Source organism: Mesoplodon densirostris, chromosome 9 (genome assembly GCF_025265405.1).
Source record: "Mesoplodon densirostris isolate mMesDen1 chromosome 9, mMesDen1 primary haplotype, whole genome shotgun sequence".
Taxonomy (NCBI): Eukaryota; Metazoa; Chordata; class Mammalia; order Artiodactyla; family Ziphiidae; genus Mesoplodon; species Mesoplodon densirostris.
In genome coordinates, this window is record NC_082669.1 from 112,439,418 (window position 1) to 112,459,054 (window position 19,637).

Consider the following 19,637-nt stretch of genomic DNA (forward strand, 5'->3'; position numbering starts at 1 on the left):
CTGGTCTGGGAAAATCCCACACGCCACGGAGCAACTGGGCCCGTGAGCCACAATTACTGAGCCTGCGCGTCTGGAGCCTGTACTCCGCAACAAGAGAGGCCGCGATAATGAGAGGCCCGCGCACCGCGATGAAGAGTGGCCCCCTCTCGCCACAACTAGAGAAAGCCCTCGCACAGAAACGAAGACCCAACACAGCCATAAATAAATAAATAAATAAATTTAAAAAACAGAACACAAATAGTTACAAAAATAAGATAATAAACTAAAGATGAAACATATTAAAATCATAATTGTAAATCAAACTGTCAAAAGAAAACTCTCACAGACTAAGATATAGCTAAAATAAAGTGACTTGGGACGGTTGAAAGCAAAAGGATAAATAAAGATATACCAAGCAGATGCTAACAACAAAGAAAGTTAGGCTGTCATTTTTTTTTCTCTCAGACAAGACTGAATTTAAGACAAAAAGTGCTAAGACAAATTGGGGCACTTTGTGAACAATGGTATAATCCACAATGAGGAAATAATCTTTATGCACCAAAAACACAGAACCAAACGACACTTTTTAAAACTGAATATGCAAGGAAAAATAAAACACTACTTTAGTTGAAAGAATTTAATTCACCATGAATAAAAAAGTAAACCCAAACCAAATACATAATAATAAATGTGAATTTCTTAAGTATTAGGAATGCTCTAATAAATAAATGTTACCATGTTGAATGCTCTATACCCCTATGTGCCCCATATTCTGCCACCCACTGCCCCAGCCCCTCACAACCACTAACCTGACTTCTGTTTCTTGGGATTTGCCTATTCTGGATATTTCATATAAAGGAATCATACAATATCTGACATTTTGTGTCTGGCTTCTTTCACTTAGCATGTTTTCAAGGTTCATCCATGTTGCAGCATGTATAAAAACATCATTCCTCCAAACTTTTTATAGAAAAATAAAAATCTGATTAAAAACACACTGAATTCTTGTTGCTAGTAGCTATAAGCATTCCTTTCAGATATACTTGCATATGTACACAAGGATATATATATATATACACACACACACACATATATATAAAGATGTTCATTGTTTTACTGTTTGTAATTGCAACGTACCACCTTTCAAAAGAGAGAAGACAAAATTACCAGTGCTCTATTTCCACAATTAATTTGAATACAAAACACATGCTGATATCCACTCTCCTAAGAGTCACTAGCACTACCACACTAAATTGCCCCGTGTCTTTCAACTTGTGCTTCAATAAAGGAAAAAGAATATTTCCTTGCAAAAAAATAACACTGAGACCTTTAACAAGGGGTAAATAGTCCATCTTTCAAGACTAACACAGCAAATTTCTAGTTCATTAATGTCGCCTACAATATTACACTTTATTACTTGTTCTTGAGATTTTTCAGACTCTATGACTTGCATTTTCTTACAAGGCAAGTCACCAGCAAAAAGTTCTTTAAATTCCTTCTGAAACCCACTCCAGAAAAACATAAAGGAAGAACAGCTTTATTTGAGAGGAGCGGGCATCACAAGCCAGCTGTCACTCGCCCTTTGTCCTTCGGGCTCTTTCATCCCAATCACAACCATTCTACCCACATAGCCTCCCTCCTTCTGAATCCCCACAAACTCCGACTTCACAAATTTAGCACAGCAATGATTTCTACTGAATGTTTCATGTAAATAAAACTTGTCCCCTAAACTATGTATTACATACAATATACTTTAGGTATATCGGAGGTACTAACACAAATAGGAATGATCTTGTACATCTCTTGAATCCTGCTGAGTGCCTAGATAAATAATTTTAAAACAAACTGAGTAAATCACACTCCCTTCCCACTGCTGGTTCCTTAGCCTCAGTCAGGTATGATCAGGGCAAAGGGAAGACACTTAGAACTGGATAAAAGATGGAAGTTTAGATTAGATTGGACTCAATTTTTCAATATGTGAAAGTGACTATAAAGCTATAAGATGAGCCCCAAGTTGTCATGAGGCGTAGGGTACAAAGATGCAACAAAGCATCCTTGCAAGCAGCAGTGGGAGAAAATTAAGCTGCTTTATAACTATTTCCTATCAAGTTTACCCATGCAATAAACACTTAAGTACTGACCTCTTAATGATATTAAAGATGGAAGATCTTCCATGAAGATGGAAGATCTTGCCATTAATTTAGATCTCTGATTTTTTTAATCAGAGTATGTAGTTTTCCTCATATAGATTTGAACATATTTTGTTAGATTTACACCTAAGCATTTCTGGATGGGGGTGTGTTAATGTAAATGGTGCTGTGTTTTTAATTTCAAATTCCAAGTTTTCATTGCTCATACACAGGAAAGCAACTGACTATTGTTTATTAATTTGTATCTTGAAACCCTGCTGTAATCTCTTATTAGTCCCAGCAGGTTTTTGTTGTTACTGACTCCTTGGTGTGTCACCTGAGAACAAAAACTGGTGTTTTTGGCCACGCTGAGCAGCTTGCAGGATCCTAGTTCCCCCACCAGGGACTGAACCCGGACCCCGGCACTGAAAGCGCCAAGTCCTAACCACTGGACCACCAGGAAATTCCCCAGTTTTCTTTCTTTATTCCCAATCTATATACCTATTATCTCCCTTTCTTTTGTTAATGCCTCAGCTAGGACTTCCAGTGATGCTGAAAAGGAGGGCTAACAGGGGACATCCGTGCCTTGTTCCTGATCCTAGTGGGAAAGCTTCTAGTTTCTCCCCATTAAGTATGATGTTAGCTATAGATATTCTGTGGATGTTCTTTACCAAGTTGAGGAAGCTCCCCTCTATTTCTAGTTTACTGAGAGTTTTTATCAGAAATGGATGCTGAATTTCGCCAACTGCTTTTTCTGCATCTACTGATAGGATCTTACGATATCTCTTCTTTAGTCTGCTGACGTGATGGACTACATTAAGTGACTTTTGTATAATTCTTTTCATACACTGTTGGAATTAATTTGCTAATATTTTCTTGCAGAATTGTGCATCTATGCCCATGAGCGATATCAGTCTGTAGTTTCCTTTTATTGCAATGTCTTCGTCTGTTTAGTAGTAGGGTCATGCTAGCCTCATAGAAGAAGTTAGGAAGTAGTCCCTCTTCTTCTATTGTCTGTAAGAGACTGCAGATAATTGGTATCACTTCTTCCTTAAATATGTATTAGAATTCACCAGCCAAACAATCTGGCACTGGTTTTTGGAAGGTTAACTGCTGATTCAAGTTCTTTAGTAGATATAGACCTCCTCAAATTATCTGCTTTTCCTTGTGTGAGCTTTGATAAATTGTATCTTTGAAGGAATTTGTTCATTTCATCTACGTTTTCAGATTTGTGGGCACAGAATGTTCATAATATTCCTTTAGTAACTTTTTAATGCCCACGGAATCAGTAGCAAGGGCCTCTCCTTCATTTCTGGTATTAGTAATGTGTTTTCCCTCTGTTTTTCTTAGTTAGCCTAGCACGAGGTTTATCATTCTTACTGATATTCTCAAAGAACAAGCTTTTGGTTTTGCAGACTTTTTTTTTTTTTTTTTTTTTTTTTGGTACGCGGGCCTCTCTGTCGTGGCCTCTCCCGTTGCGGAGCACAGGCTCCAGACGCGCAGGCTCAGCGGCCATGGCTCACAGGCCTAGCCACTCCGCGGCATGTGGGATCTTCCCGGACCGGGGCATGAACCCGTGTCCCCTGCATCAGCAGGCAGACTCTCAACCACTACGCCACCAGGGAAGCCCAGGTTTTGAGGACTTTCAAAATTTATTGCCTGATTTCAGTTTCATTGATTTTTGCTCTGTTTCTTATTATCACTTCTCCTTTGCTTACTTTGAAATTACTTTGCTCTTCTTTTTCTAGTTTTCTAAGGTAGAAGCTTAGATTATGGATTTTAGATCTTTCTTCTTTTTTAATATATCCATTCAATGCTACAAATTTCTCCCTAAGCACTGCTTTTGCTACATCCCACCAAATTTTGATAAACTGTGTTTTCATTTTCATTTAAAAATATTTTTAAATTTCTCTTGAGACTTTTTCTTTGACCCATGTGTTATTTAGAAGTGTACTGTTTAATCTCCAATTACTTTGGAGCTTCCCAGCTATATTTCTGTTACTAATCTGTAATTTAACTCGACTCTGGTATGAGAACAGACATTGTATGATTTCTATCCTTTTAAGTTTAAGGTGTGTTTTATGGCCTAGAAGGTGGTCCATCTTGGTGAATGTTCCATGCAAGCTTGAGAAGAATGCACACTGTGCTGCTGTTGGATGAAGGAGTCTGTAAATGTCAGTTAGATCCAGTTGACTGATGGTGTTATTTAGTTCAAATATATATATATATATACATATATATATATATAGCCAATTACCAATAGAGGGCATGTTGCAGTCTCCAACTATATCAGTGGATTCATCCATTTCTTTTGGTAGTTCAATCAGTTTTGGCCTCATGTATTTTGATGCTCTGTTGTTAGGTACATACACATTAAGGATTGCTATGCCTTCTTAGAAAGCTGACCCTTTATCATTATATATTGCTCCTTTTAGCCCTGACAGTCTTCCTTGCTCTGCAGTCCACCTTGTCTGAAATTAACACAGATACTCCAGCTCTCTCTTGATTAGTGTTAGCATGGTATATCTTTCTGTGTCCCTTTACTTTCAATATATCTGTATCTTTACATTTAGTGGATTTCTTATAGACAACATATAGTTGGGGTTTTTAATCCACTCTGATCATCTGTCTTTTAATTGATTTATTTAGACCATTCACATTTAAAGTGATCACTGATATTGTTGTTTTAATATTTATCATAGTTTTAACTATTTTCTATTCACTGACCTTGTTCTTTGTTTCCATTTTTGTCTTTCAGTCCTTTTCTGCCATCTCTGGTTTTAACTGAGCATTTTATATGATTCTATGTTCTCTCCTCTCTTAGCATATCAGTTACACTTCTTTTTAAATTTTTTTATCGGTTGCCCTAGAGTTTACAATTTACATTTACAACTACTCTAAATCTACTTTCAAACAATACTATACTGCTTCATGGGTAGTGCAGATACCTTACAGCAGAGTTTTCCCAATTCCTTCCTCCTGTCCCTATAACGTCACTGTCATTCATTTCACTTACCCACAAGCTAATCACTGGAAACACTGGTGCTATTACTTTCAATAAACTGTTACCTGTTGGATCAAGAGTAAAAGATTTTATTTACCCTTAGTTGATTCCTCTCTAATACTCTTCCTTTCTTTATGTAAATCTGAGTTTCTCACCTAAATAATTTTTCATCTCTCTGAAGAACTTCTGTTAAAATTTCTTGTCAAGCAGGTCTATTAGCAACAACTTCCCTTAATTTTTGTTTGTACTGCATAGCATAGGGAATTATAATCAATATCTTATAATAATCTATAATGGAAAAGAATCTGAAAAAGAATAGATAAATAGATAGATAAATATAACTGAACCACTTAGCTGTACACCTGAAACTAATGCATTATAAACTAACTATACTTAAATTTTAAAAATGGTCAAAAAAACAAAAAAAAATTTTTAATTTTAAAAAAGAGCTCAATTTAAAAATGGACAGGGACTTCCTAAGTGGTACAGTGGTTAAGAATCCACCTGCCAATTCAGGGGACATGGGTTCGAGCCCTGGTCCGGGAAGATCCCACATGCCACGGAGCAACTAAGCCTGTGCACCACAACTACTGAGCCTGTGTTCTTGAGCCTGCGAGCCACAACTACTGAGCCCATGTGCCACAGCTACTGAAGCCCGCACACCTAGAGGCCATGCTCCACAACAAGAGAAGCCACCACAATGAGAAGCCTGTGCACTGCCACAAAGAGTAGGTCCCGCTCGCTGCAACTAGAGAAAGCCCGTGCACAGCAACAAAGATCCAACACAGCCAAATAAATAAATAAATAAATAAATAAATAAAATTTAAAAAATAAATTAAATAAAAATGGACAAAGAATCTGAATAGGCACATTCCCCCAAAGAAAATATACAAATGGCTAATAAGGATACAGGAAGATGTCTAACATCATTAGGCATCAGGGAAACACAAATCAAAAGCACAACGAGATAATATGTAATACTCACCAGGATGGCTATAATTAAAAATCAAAAAGACCATTAATGCCAAGTGTTGAAGAGAATATGGAGAAACTGGAACTCTCATGTTGGTGGTAGAAATGTGAAATGGTGCCATGATTCTGGAAAACAGTTTGTCAGTTCCTCAAAATATTAAACACAGAGTTATCACCATATAACCTAGCAATTCCACCCAAGAGAAATAAAAACATATGTCCACACAAAAACTTGTACACAAATGTTCACAGCAACACTTTTCATAAGAGCCAAAAAGTGGAAACAACCTGAAGTTCCATCAACTAAAGAATGAATAAATAAAACATGGCACATCCATACAATAGAATACTATTTGACCATAAAAAAGAATGGACTATTGATGCATGCTACAACATGGATGAGCCTTGAAAACATCATGCTAATTGAAAGAAGCTAGACACCAAAAAAAATCACATATTGCATGATTCAATTAATATGAAATATCCAGAGTAGGTAAAGGTAGATTAGTGGTTGTCTAGAACTAGAAGGAGGAGAATTCGGGGGTAAATGGGGAATGAAATGCTAAAGGGTATAATATTTCTTTTTAAGATAATAAAAATGTTCTATGATTAGATTGTGGTGATGGCTGCACGATTCATGAATATACTAAAAATCACCGAAATGGGTGAACTGTATGATACGTGAATTATATCTCAATAAAACTTTAAAAAACAGTTGAGTTGGTTTTGTGCAGCATTCCCATTGTTCTGACAAGAACAAAATACACATACATGTATGAACTACTAAATGTACATTGTACAATTTCAGTGATTTCATATGAGTCAAATGCTCTTACATTTGCATTTAAAACTTGTATTGCACCATATCAAGATGAATGGTAAAATTCATGGTAATAGGGCTTCCTTGGTGGTGTAGTGGTTAAGAATCCGCCTGCCAATGCAGGGCACACGGGTTCAATCCCTGGTCCAGGAAGATCCCACAGGCCGCAGAACAACTAAGCCCATGCGCCACAACTACTGAGCCTGTGCTCTAGAGCCCCTGAGCCACAACTACTGAAGCCCGCACATCTAGAGCCCGTGCTCCGCAACAAGAGAAGCCACCGCGGTGAGAAGCCCACACACCGCAACTAGAGAAAGCCCACTCGCTGCAACTAGAGAAAGCCCGAGCGCAGCAACGAAGACCCAACGCAGCCAAAAATAAATAAATAAAAAATAAATTTCCAAAAAGAAATTCATGCTAATAAAATTTAATTTTTTTACTTAAAACAACATTGAATAGCATATTAAAAAAAATGACAAGTTGGGGAAAAACCACTGAATAAAGGAAAATGCTTTATATTTTAGTACATCTAATTGCATTTTCTTCCTGCTTTTCAGACAAAGAACCCATATTTTCATTTTGCACTAGGCCCCAAAAATTTTGCACTGGGCTAGCCCTGGAACAAATTTGAAAACCACTGCATGGAACTTCCTGGAGAGCAAGTACAGAATATGAATATGAAGAAAAAAGTTCCCATCACCTTGCTCTTTTAACATCTAGACATTAAGTTAACAAAGCTACATCAAGTGCTCTTGGTAACTAGTAGAACACTGAAACTAGTTCAAAAATCATCTATTCTTGAACAAGCTTAACTAAAGTCCACAGAAACAACAAATCCTGTATGATCAGGTGTTCAGCACTGTGCCAAGCACCTTCCTAACACTGCCTCATGTAATTCTCACAACGGTGAGGTAGGTATTGTAATTCCCAGTTTTGTAGACAAGGAAAGTAAGATTCCAAGAGATTAAGCAACTTGCCCAATACCACACAGCTAGTAAGCAGCCAAGATATGACTGGAGCCTACTCTGGCCCAATCCATGGCCAACAAATCTGCCTCCATGTTCCGCTTCCAGTACTGCAGTGCAGTAGGGAGAAACACAGGCTCTCAATAGAGCCTAATGGTTAAAACTGGGGGTCTGAAAGAGTATTAGACGAGGGATAGCAACAGTTATAGGCCTCAATAATACATCTGATATTAAAACATACAACATCAATCCCATAAAATCACCATCTCACGAATTACCATGTTGGTGAAACAAACACTGTTTGCAGTCCTAGATGCCCAGCTTTTTGTAAAATTCCTTATTTAGTTATGGTGCTCTATGAAAGATACAGACACAGTAAATTTGAGAAGAACTAAAATAATGTTAGATAAATGACTTCTTAATGTCAAAAACTCCTACTTTAAGGAATATGTAGAATGTTCCTGAAACCCAAGCCCCCAAGAAGATACACACGTAGAAAAACTGTTTTAATTGAACATCAGAATAACTTCAAAAATTCCTATCTTGAGAGTCTATGGCCCACACAACTAAAGCACTATGAGTTTTATCATGAGTCCTGCCGCAAAGAGCCACAAAGGAAAAAACATATTGTATTCCCTCTCCAACTTTAAGTTCCCCTCATGCAATTTCAAGTTTACACAAATTTATTTCTACAAACCTTTTCAAAAGCCAAGAATTCTGGCATCCCCACAGTCCTGGTGGAGATGGATCGGCAATGGAAAAACACGTCAAGTAGGAAGACAGAGAGGAATGGTTTTTACAAAGACACCTCGGAAGGCACCCACCACAGTCTGTGAGGGCAGTAGGAAGACAAGCACATAAAAGGTAACAAGTGCTCTGACACGGAGTCCTCAAGGGCAGAGCTAGGGTTCTATGCCCAGTGACTAGAAAAGGTCACCCAAAGCCTCTCCCACCTCCAGACACAGTTCTTCAGTGCCAGTGGAATGACAGTGAGGAGTAGGGTCTCAGAAGCTAAAAACTCCAAGTCAAAAAGCAGAAAGACACTAAACATCTGGACAGAGGGAGAGCCATAAAGAAATACTTCTCAGAATACATACTATTCAAAATAATCCAAAATGCATTTACAAGAATTCCATTGATATTCTAGGGAAGTGGATCCTGAAAGATTCTAACACACAAAGGATGATAGATACTAACAGCGTAAAATTAGAATTTTCTGTCTTTATTCGGTGTCCTTTCTGAGTTGTTTTAAGTGTTAAAACATTTATAAGGGATTTCAAAAAGAAATTCTGAACTTTATTCCCTCATGTCTCTTTTTTGCTATAACGCCATAAGTTCCCTGGATTATCTTACTACCAAGGTCTTCAGGAAATTGACCTGTAATATTATATTTACATATAATCTTCAAAGCCCTAACATTATCATGAGTGAATACCTACAAATATCTACTACAGACACTGTGGAGAATAAAACAAAAACATATGGCTCTCAAAGGATTTATACTCTATCCTACAGCATAATTTTGGCTTGGATACAAAAGGAAGACTAACACTAAAAATCATGCTGAAAGGATATGACATTCTTTGGATGCCTACATATCTCAGGAAATATACTTCCAATTGTCACTTAAGAAGGAAAAGAATAGGGAAAAAGGAAAAATCATCTCAAGTATAATGAGGAATGCCTCAGTCCCCTTTAACCTCAAGTACAGACTAGAAACAGGTGATGTATACCCACAAGGAGTACAGCACAGGCCAAAGCTGCTACAACCAATTACCACAAACTTAGTGACTTAACACAAATTTATTACCTCATAGTTCTGGAGGTCAAAAATCCAACACAGGGTTCACTGTGCTAAAAGCAAGGTATCAGCAGGGCTAGTTTCTTCTGGAGACACTAAGGGAAAATCCATGTCCTTGTGTTTCCCAGACTCTGGAGGCCACCCACATTCCTTGACTTGTGGCTCCTTCCTCCACCTTCAAAGTACATCACTCCAACCTCTGGTTGTCGTCACATCTTCTCAAACTCTGACCCTCCTGCCTCCCTCTTATAAGGACCCTTGTGACTGCACTCACCCAAATAATCCAGGATAATCTTCCCCTTAACATAATCACATCTGCAAAGCACTTCTGCCACCTAAGATAACATATTCACAGGCTCCAGAGAACACCACGTGGACATCGTTATGGGCCACTGTACTGCCTACCAAGGGAAATTGATTTAACTCAGGTTCAGCAAACTCAAATACAAAGAATCCTCTATACCTCTATCCCATTCTTCTTTGTTCACCAATACTGTAAAATCATCTCCATATATATTGGCTATTGGATTTATATTTACTCCACCATCCACTCTAAGATTTTAAGACCACAGTAAGACAGGGAAAAGCATCCCCTGCATCTGGGACCTGGCCTGCTACTATCGATAGCCCTTGAAGCAATCTTCAAACTGGCTAGCAACTCACAGCCAGGTACTCACAGCTAGGACTTGATGATTCTCCCGTCGAAAATAAGCAACTTCAGAGAACGTTAACATCAGAGAAGGCCACTCTATGACCATAATGGATAAAGAATAAGACCACTCTGTAGTCATGCCTCAACAAAGATGAGAGACATGAACACTGTCTAAATCATAAAAATGACCAAACATTTCCCCACACTGGCTAGTAAGAATGACTTACATCTTTACCAATTGCAGTTTTAGCCTCACTCAAATCTTTCTCCTTCAAGATAAGATCTATTAAGATATCCAGTCATAGAATTATCTCTGCTTCCTAACAGCATCCAATACAGATCAAAGCCCCATTTCACTTCCATTAACTCTTCCCAAATCACCGAACACAAGCCCAAATCCTATTTTTAAAAGTTGTTTTCTAATACTCTCTTACTGAGATGCCTCACAGTTCCCCATGGTATGCATTTTCCCTCACTGTAACATGCAATAAACCTGACTGATCCAACTACAAGTGTGCTCCTGGGGGTCTTTGGCTGAAGAACAATGACAAAAGTCAGAAAAGACTACGGATCCCCAGACAACTTAATTCCAAATTTATGTACAACATTGGTGATTGGCTCAATCTTCTGCGCAACCCCCATTCTCAAGAGAAAAGGACTAAAGTTTTAAGCTCTAGCACAAGGAGTAAACCATGGAGGTGAGGGCAAGACCATGGTAGGAAAAGGCAGGTAACCTCACCTAAGGAAGCAGCAGGTGGAGGATGATCCCTGGCACCCCCATTTTCCCCACTCCTATTTAGCCAAAAGGGAGCCAAATAAATGGCAGGGTCCTAAAACCTCTACTGTTGTAAAAGTCCCAGTCAACCCTAGAATTGTCCCCAAATACATTACAGCCAAGTGAGGGAGTTTTGTCCACAACTAGGATAAGGAAGAATTTAGATTATGCAGCCAGACCCCAAAGCTCCCAGCCAGCTAGCTTCATAGGCTCTCCTTGTTCCTTTCATCAGCCTTACAGTAAGCCAACTCTCCATTTTATGTAACTGACCTAGTTGGATGCCACTGAACCCTGTCATGGTGGAGGTTTAAACCTTATAGGCTGTAAACAGAGTACAGGCTGTGGGATGAGCCTGCCTGGATTCAAACTTTGGCTCTATCGCACACTGTGACAGATGCTGTGCAGTACCTACTTCACAGGGTTGTTATCGTCAAATAACATAACCTGGTCAGTACTCGATAAGTGTTATTTCTTATTAATTTAGTGAAGGGATTATGGAGACTTTTTAGTACACTCGTGTATTAATCTGTGATCATTTTAACTATACTGGTGAAAGTGGCATCAATGTAAGATAACCACTTTGAAGATATCTAAGTAAATGTATCCAAAGAACAGATGTACTGAAAGACAAATGTTGCTGTGCAACTATGGCAGCGTAAGAAATAGGTACATATAAATTACTGTCAATGTTTCAGCTCTCCTGATGGGTATTAATAAGCTAGAGTCAATGCTTTAGAATCCTGGGTGATGGTTCATGTGTGTATATTATTTAAAAACAGGTTAATCAAAAGCAGGTCACAGACAAACAAATGAAAAGTCTATGTGTGAACCAAGGATTAAAAATAATCCAATTCTGTGTACCTGAAGTCCAAAAGGAAAAGGAAAAAAGACAGCAAAAGGAAGAAAGGAAATCGATCATTACATTTAGTTGATAGTAGCAGCTAAATGTAATCATTATAGTAACTGACAAGAGAATTCTGATATATTCATAATATTAAAGAGAAAGTAAAATTATTACATGAGCATTTAAAAGTTAAACACTATACCACATACAAAAATTAACTCAAAACAGATCAAAGACCTCATAAATGTAAGTTAAAATTACACAACTCTTAGAAGAAAACATAAGGAAAAATCTTCATGACATTGAATTTAGCAATTTCTTGGATATAACACCAAAAACACAGGCAACAATGACAAAAAAATACGTAAACTGGACTAAATCAAAATTTAAAGTTTTAGTCCACCAAAGAACACTATAAATAGATTTTAAAATGGCAACCCACAGAATGGGAGAAAATATTTTCAAATCACAAAGGAATTAACATCCAGAATATGTAAAGAACTCCTAAAACTCAACAACAAAACAACCCAATTCAAAAATGGGCAAAGGACTTAGATAGACATTTCCTCAAAGAAAATATACAAATGTCCAAAAGCACATGAAACAATGCTCAACGTCACTAATCATCAGGGAAACACAAATCAAAACCATAATGAGCTACCACTGCACACCCACTAGGGTAACTATTATTGTTAAAGAAAACAGAAAACAACATGTGTTGGTGAAGATATGGAGAAACTGAAACCCTGGCACATTACTGTTGGGAGTGTAAAATGGTCCAGCCACTGTGGAAAACATGGCAGCTTCTCAAAAAATTAAACATAGGATTACCATGTGATCCAACAATTCCAATTCTGGGTATATACCTAAAAGAATTGAAAGCAAGGTCTAGAACAAATATTCATTCATTTGAATATTCAAACATGTTCATAGCAGCATTATTCACAGTAGCCAGAAAACAACGCAAATGTCCACTGACAGATGAATGGATAAGCAAAACATGGTATATACACACAACAGAATATTATCCAGCCTTAAAAAGGAAGGAAATTCTGACACATGCTTCAACATGGATGAAACTTGAAAGCATTATGCTAAGTGAAATAAGCCAGACACAAAAGAACAAATATTGTATGACTCCACTTACATGAGACACCTGGACCAAAAAGTTCCTTTGGTTTTTAAGTAAAAATAAAAGACATATTTTTCATTTTCACCAAGAACTTTATTGAACAACATATTCACCCTTTTGTTCTGCTACCTTCTGCCATCTTTCAGGCAACTTCATAATTCCATCTTCTTAAAACCTTTTTATCTTTTTGAGCAAAGAACTGTTCCAGATGCCTTTTACAGTCTTCCAGAGAATTGAAATTTTTTCCATTAAGAGAATTTTGTAAAGACCAAAATAAATGGAAATCTGAAGGTGCAATGTCTGGTGAATATGGAGGATGAATCAGAACTTCCAAGCCAAGCTAACAGTTTTTGCCTGGTCATAAAAGAAACATGCAGTCTTGCGCTATCCTGATGGAAGATTATGTGCTTTCTGCTGACTAATTCTGGATGCTTTTCGTCGAGTGCTACTTTCAGTTGGTCTAACTGGGAGCAGTACTTGTTGGAATTAATCGTTTGGTTTTCCGGGAGGAGCTCATAATAGAGGACTCCCATCCAATCCCACCATATACACAACATCACCTTCTTTGGATGAAGACTGGCCTTTGGTGTGGTTGGTGGTGGTTCATTTTGCTTGCCCCACCATCTCTTCTGTTCCAGATTATTGCACAGTATCCACTTTTCATTGACAGTCATAATTTGTTTTAAAAACGGCATGTTTTCGTTATGTTTAAGTAGAGAATCGCATGCGTAAGTACAGTCAAGAAGGTTTTTTTCACTTAACTTATGTGGAACCCAAACATCAAAGCGATCAACATAACCAAGCTGGTACAAATGATTTTCAGTGCTTGATCTGGATATTTTGAGTACATCGGCTATCTCTCACGGGGTAAAAGGTTAATTGTTCTCAATTAATTTCTCGATTTGATCGCTATCAACTTCAACTGGGCTACCAGACCGTGGAGCATCGTCCAGCGAGAAATCTCCAGCACGAAACTTTGCAGACCACTTTTGACACATTCGATCAGTCACAGCACCTTCTCCATACACTACACAAATCTTTTTTTGGGTTTCAGGTGCATTTTTACCTTTCCTGAAACAATACAGCATAATATGCTGAAAATGTTGTTTTTTTCCTTCCATCTTCAATATTAAAATGGCTACACAAAAATTCACCAATTTTAATTTTTTTTTTTTTTTTTTTTTTTTGCGGTACGCGGGCCTCTCACTGTTGTGGCCTCTCCCGTTGCGGAGCACAGGCTCCGGATGCGCAGGCTCAGCGGCCACGGCTCACGGGCCCAGCCACTCCGCGGCATGTGGAATCTTTCCGGGCCGGGGCACGAACCTGTGTCCCCTGCATCGGCAGGCGGACTCTCAACCACTGCGCCACCAGGGAAGCCCTAATTTTTTTTTAATGCACGCTGATATGACAGCTGTCACAATACAATCTAACAAAATTGTTTCGAATGAAGTTAAAGACAACTAAGCACTAGTAGAGCCGTCTTATGAAAAAAAAAACCGAACGAACTTTTTGGCCAACCCAATAAAATTTAGAGAGATAGAAAGTAGAGTGGTGGTTACCAGAAGGAGAGAGGAACGGGGAGTTACTGATCAAAGGAGACAGTTTCAGTTTGGAATGACGAAAAAGTTCTGGAGATGGATAGTGGTGATGGTCGCACAACAATGCGAATGTACTTCATGTCACTGGACTGCACATTTTAAAATGGTAAATTGAAGGTTACATATATTTTATCTTCTAGGCAAAACCAAAAAGAGTTGAATAATTAAAAGAACTGAGGCCATGGCAATCAGAGAAGAAAAAGAAATAACAGGAATCCAAATTGGAAAAGAAGTAAAACTGTCACTGTTTGCAGATGACATGATACTACACATAGAAAATCATAAAGATGCTGCCAGAAAACTACTAGAGCTCATCAATGAATTCAGTAAAATTGCAGGATACCAAATTAACACACAGAAATCTCCTGCATTCCTATACACTAAAGACGAAAGATCAGAAAGAGAAATTAGGGAAACAATCGCATTTACCATCACATCAAAAAGAATAAAATACCTAGGAATAAACCTACCTAAGAAGGCAAAAGACCTGTACTCTGAAAACTATAAGATGCTGATGAAAGAAATCGAAGATGACACAGATGGATAGATATACCGTGTCCTTGGATTGGAAGAATCAATACTGTCAAAATGACTATTCTACCCAAGGCAATCTACAGATTCAATGCAATCCCTATCAAATTACCAATGGCATTTTTCACAGAACTGGGACAAAAAAATTTTTAATTTGTATGGAAACATAAAAGACCCCAAATAGCCAAAGCAATCCTGAGAAAGAAAAACGAGTTGGAGGAATCAGGCCCCCTGGCTTCAGATTATACTACAAAGCTACAGTAATCAAAACAGTATGGTACTGGCACAAAAAAACAGAAATATAGATCAATGGGGACAGGACTGAAAGCCCAGGAGTAAACTCACACACCTATCATCAATTACTCTACGACAAAGGAGGTAAGAATATACGATGGAGAAAAGACAATCTCTTCAATAAGTGGTGCTGGGAAAACTGGACAGCTACATGTAAAAGAATGAAATTAGAATATTCTCTAACACCATACACAAACCTAAATGTAAGGCCAGATACTATAAAACTGTTAGAAGAAAACATAGGCAGAATACTCTTTGACATAAATTGCAGCAATATCTGGGATTTCCCTGGTGGTGCAGTGGATAAGACTCCACGCTCCCAATGCAGGGGGCCTGGATTCGATCCCTGGTCCAGGAACTAGATCCCACATGCATGCCACAACTAAGAGTTTGCATGCCACAACTGGGGAGCCGGAGAGCTGCAACTAAGGAGCCCACGTGCTGCAACTAAGGAGCCAGCAAGCCGCAACTAAGGAATCCACCTGCTGCAACTAAGACCCAGCATGACCAAATAAATAAACATTTAAAAAAATAATAATAAATTGCAGCAATATCTTTTTGGATCCACCTCCTAGAATAACGAAAACAAAAATAAACAAACGAGACCTAATTAAACTTAAAAGCTTTTGCACAGCAAAGGAAACCATAAACAAAACAAAAAGAGAACCCACAATACGGGAGAAAATATTTGCAAATGAAGCAACCGACAAGGGATTAATCTCCAAAATATACAAACAGCTTATGCAGCTCTATACCACAAAAACAAATAACCCAATCAAAAAAATGGACAGAAGATCTCAACAGACATTTCTCCCAAGAAGACATACAGGTGGCCAAAAAGCACATGAAAAGATGCTCAACATCACTAATTATTAGAGAAATGCATACCAAAACTACAATGAGGTATCACCTCACATTGGTCAGAATGGCCATCATCAAAAAGTCTAAGAACGACAAATGCTGGAGAGGATGTGGAGAAAAGGGAACCCTCTTGCCCTGTTGGTGGGAATGTAAATTGGTACAACCACTATGGAGGACAGTATGGAGGTTCCTTAAAAAACTAAAAATAGAACTACCATATGACCCAGCAATCCCACTTCTGGGTGTGTATCCAGAGAAAACCATAGTTCAAAATGATACATGAACTCCAATGTTCATTGCAGCACTATTTACAATAGCAAAGACATGGAAGCAACCTAGATGTCCATCAACAGAAAAATGGATAAATAAGATGTGGTACATATATACAATGCGATATTTTCTCAGCCATAAAAAAAGAATGAAATAATGCCATTTGCAGCAACATGGATGGACCTAGAGATTATCACACTAAGTGAAGTCAGATAGAGAAAGACAAATATCATATGACATCACTTATATGTGGACTCTTTAAAAAAAATGATACAAATGAACTTATTTACAAAACAGAAACAGACTCACAGACTTTGAAAACAAACTTACGGTTACCAAAGTGCGGGGGTGCGGGAGGGATAAATTAGAAGTTTGGGATTAACAAACACACACGAGTATATAAAAAATAATCAACAAAGACCTACTGTACAGCACAGGGAACTCTACTCAATACTCTGTAATAACCTATATGGAAAAAGCATCTGAAAAAGAATGGATATATGTATATGTATAAATGAGTCACTTTGCTGTATACCTGAAATTAGCACAACATTGTAAATCGACTATAATATAAAATTTTAAAATTTTTTGTATTTGTTTAATTTAAAAAATTAATAAATAAAAGAATTGGGGCTTCCCTGGTGGCGCAGTGGTTGAGAGTCCGCCTGCCGATGCTGGGGACACGGGTTCGTGCCCCGGTCCGGGAAGATCCCACATGCCTCAGAGCGGCTGGGCCCGTGAGCAATGGCCGCTGAGCCTGCGCTTCCGGAGCCTGTGCTCCCGGAGCCAGTGCTCCCCAATGGGAGAGGCCACAACAGTGAGAGGCCCACGTACCGAAAAAAAAAAAAAAAAGAATTGGCAACAAGTCCTAGAGAAAAATCAAGCATTTATACTCACTCTAAATATGAATACTTTGAAGAATGAAAGCCAAAGACTGGAAATTCACTAAGCTTGGTCACTGTCTGCACTGGTTCTGCAGAGAGTGGCGTATACCCACCACCCAAGGGTGCTGGTCCAGGAGAAGTAGGGGTGAGGAGGAGCAGAACTAAGGAATTCTAGAATCAGTGCCAAAACTGAGTTGTTTCTAGGGTAGTAGACAAAAATAAAGCTCCTGGCTACTATAACGTGGGTCCCTTTCTCAATCTAAATAAGAGAACATCTGATTAATTTAAAATAAAGCCAAAAACAAATAGACCAATGAAACAGCACAGAATCAAAATTAAACCCCACAAATATACAGTTATACCTAATTTGTGACTAAGGTCATAAATGGTGCTGAAGCAATTGGACATCCATGTGAAAAAATATATACGAATCCTACTTTACAACATACACAAAAAATAAATTCCAGATGAACTGTAGGTTTAAATGGGAGGAGCAAATCAATTTAAACCATTTAGAGAAAAGCACAAGAGGACATCTTCCTTACCTTGGAGTAAGCAAAAATTTCTTAAACAGGACATAAAACATACTGATCATAAAAAAAATTCTAATAAAGTGAACTATATTAAAATTAAGAATTTCTGCTCATTAGAAGGTATCATTAAGCAAGTGAAAAAGCATCCACAGAATGAAAAAAATATTTACTATATATATATATATATACACACACACACGTACGCATATGTATACACATATATATACATATACATGACCAAAGTATCATATCCAGAAAACATAAACACCTCTCGCAAATCAATATTAAAAAGATAAACAAGGGACTTCCCCAGCGGTCCAGTGGTAAAGAATCTGCCTTCCAATGTAGGAGATGCAGATTCGATCCCTGGTGGGGGAACTAGGATCCCACATGCCGCGGGGCAACTAAGCCCGCGTGCCACAACTACTGAGCTCGCGCGCCTCAACGAGAGAGCCCGCGTGGCGCAAACTACAGAGCCCACACGCTCTGGAGCCCGCGCGCCGCAACGTAAGACCCCGCCTGCGGCAACTACGACCCTGAATAAATTTGTTTTTAAAATAAGCAGTTAAAAAAGAAAAGCTGTTACTTATTTTTAAAAAATAAATAAATAAGTTTAAAAATGGGAAAAAGACCTGAAGACTCTTCACAAAAGGAGATTTCCAAATGGCCAATACACATATGAAAAGGTGCTGAAATTCATTATCATCAGGAAAATGCAAATAAAGTCTTTGGTGCAACAAATACCATGACACTTAACATAATGGCTAAAATTTTTTTTAAAAAACAGAAAATACTAAGTGTCCTACAGATGGAAAGCAAATAACGCCTCTCCTACAGGGCTGGTGAGTGTGTAAATGGTACAACCCACTGTGGCAAACTGTTTAAAAGTATCTACTAAAGATGAACAAACCCACAACCTATACCCTAGAAGTTCCATGCTTAGGTATGGACCTAACAAATGCGTCCACATGTTCACCAGAAGACATGTACAAGAATACTCGTAACCAAAACCTGAAAATTACTGAAACCGTGCTATAGTCACACAACTACAGCATTCGGGGTGAACTGCAACTACATACAACAGAGAGGAATTTCACAAACGCTGTTGAGTGAAGGAAATCGGACACAAAAGAGGGCATACTGTAAGGCTCCATTTACATAAAAGTTCAAAACTAAGCTCATCTACTAAAGCCAGGACAGTGCTTACCCTTGGTGGAGTGGAGAGCAACTGGACGGGGAAAAGGCATGGGCCTCTGAGATGCTAATAACTGTGTTTCACAGTCTGTGTTCAGAATTACACAGGTGTGTTTAAAGTGCTTCGAGCTGGACATGTATGATGATGTACTTCTCTGTTTATGTTAGCTTCAATTTAAAACTTTAAACTAATATGCCGTAGCAGAGTCCACCAGTTCAGAATTTATACCTCTTTATTCCAAGATATGACTTGGCAAAGTGATTCTCAATTTTCTAGATCAAGAACTACACAAACCAGGCAATTCTCAAAAACCAAGAGACTGACTGAATTTGAGAGAAGTTAGTTAGAAGAGGGGAGGGATAAACACAAATGCACAACATGTATACATTTTACATTGC

General features: G+C 38.2%; 1 protein-coding gene across 3 annotated transcripts in view; it reads right to left on the reverse strand.

Moving 5' to 3' along the window:
- Nucleotides 1-19,637, reverse strand: part of LMBR1 (limb development membrane protein 1) — a 143,433-nt gene that overhangs the window by 122,837 nt on the left and 959 nt on the right. The gene's annotated exons all lie outside the window — the stretch shown is intronic.